We start from the raw sequence: 1,923 nt of genomic DNA on the forward strand, positions 1-1,923 counted from the left end.
GGGCTACTGGACTCTTTTAGAATATTTTGCTGAGTTAACAGACCTATAATATTCAAATAACAGTACTTAACCAAAAAAGGGTATACAGATGGATGTCCATTTTGTATCTGTGTATTCAAAGTGGTTAGGATAGATATATAGTTACATTCTCTTAATGAATAGAGTGATTTCTTCTAATGGTGTTTGTGAATAGGATATCATGTCTGCATCTTGCACAGCAATTAACCACTAGGAGGAATGTATGCAATGTGTTAATTATTGAAACTGCCCTACCAATTTGATTTGAAACTGTCTCATTGCTATTTGTTTATCAATAAAATTATGGGGAAAAAATGAAAAAAAATAAAAACATTTGTTGATTTTCCTTAGTTTTTCAGGAAGCCAATTGTTGGTTTTCTTCACTAACGTGTATTATTTTTCCATCTGAATAAATAGTACTTGCTTCAGCGGCACATATACTAAAATTGGAATGATACAGAGAAGATTAGCACTGCCCCTGTGCAAGGATAACACACAAATTCATGAAGCATTCCATATTTTTATATGTATATGCAAAATAGCTAGGATAGATATACAGCTAATTTGTCTTCATTCAATGAGAACAAAGGTTTATACTAATAATGTTTAGAAAAAAATATCATGTCTGTGTCTTGTCCTCTGAATAACTACTATGAAGAAAACAATATGCAATGTATTGATTATTGTAATTTTCCTACCAATCTGTTTTGAAACGTTCAGTGCTATTTTATTTTCTCATTATAATTAATTAAAAAATTTAAAAATATATAAATTACATAAAACATAAACATATTTATATTATCTCAATTTTGTTCTTCTGGTGTGTGTAGTTCTTTGAAGTGCTTGTCAGGATAAAACACATCTATGTTTTAACATGTAGATTCTTATTGCTGTAAACTCTCCCAGTATTGTTTTTACAGTATTCTAGAGGTTTTGGTATGTTGCATTTTCACTCTTTTTCTCATTGATTTATCTTTTAATTTCCTCACCGGTTCATTATTTATTCTGGAGCACATTTATACATGTACTTGTGCAATTCTCATAGCTGCTTTTATTGATTTTTTCCACTACAATTACAAAAGATATATGTTATTCTGACATTTAAAATGAGCCTTGCTTTGTGAAAGATTATATTGTTTATGCTGGAGAATATGCCACATACTGAGGAGAAGAATATATATTTTGTGCTTTATTAATATTTGTTAGACCTATTTGGTCTGTAGTATGGTTTTAATTCCTTTAGGGGTGGGTGATATATCCAATAGTGGAAGTTGGGTGTTGAAATCCACAACTATTATTTTATTGGAGTCTTACAGCCAACATTTTGGCCCTAGCCTTTGAAGGTCAGTGAGGACTCAGGACATAGGAGAACCTGTATTGAAACATCCTATAACTCAGTTGTGTCCTAAATCTACTAATTAAGGAGATTATCAGGCTACAGAGGAAAGTGATGGATGATGTAGAGTGTGCCTAAGGTGAGTCACCTGAGAGAAAACATTCTCTCAGGCTTTCACAGAGAGCAAACTAGTCAAGCAATGGCTGTGACTCATCCACATGACTGACACTGACAAAGGATCTACAAAGTACGATACAGGGTTTCAGGGTAAATCCTAAGGGGATTTGACTAACTTTGTCAGGTACAGAAGTTACATTTCTTGTTATATAGCTCTGGTTTTATCTTGGTTTTAACAATCCAGCAGAAAAGTATAAAAATGAAGTATAAAAAGTAAAGTCATATTACAACACTGAGCTGTAAAAGGCTCAAGTCAACAACTTCTGACATTGCCAGTCATGCAGATAACCCACTACTATTATGGACTACTGGACTATATTGGAATATTTTGCTGAATTCATGCACCTACAATATATAAATGACCATAGAATACCCTTCTCTGACAAAACTAA

At 32.5% G+C, this 1,923-nt stretch overlaps 1 non-coding gene across 1 annotated transcript; it reads left to right on the forward strand.

Annotated features, from left to right (window-relative positions):
* Nucleotides 1–434: 434 nt before the first annotated feature.
* Nucleotides 435–541, forward strand: LOC111813533. Its single transcript, XR_002818763.1, has one exon. It is a non-coding gene; the product is annotated as a U6 spliceosomal RNA (small nuclear RNA).
* Nucleotides 542–1,923: the final 1,382 nt, after the last annotated feature.

Source organism: Octodon degus, unplaced genomic scaffold (assembly GCF_000260255.1).
Source record: "Octodon degus isolate 3935 unplaced genomic scaffold, OctDeg1.0 scaffold00196, whole genome shotgun sequence".
Taxonomy (NCBI): domain Eukaryota; kingdom Metazoa; phylum Chordata; class Mammalia; order Rodentia; family Octodontidae; genus Octodon; species Octodon degus.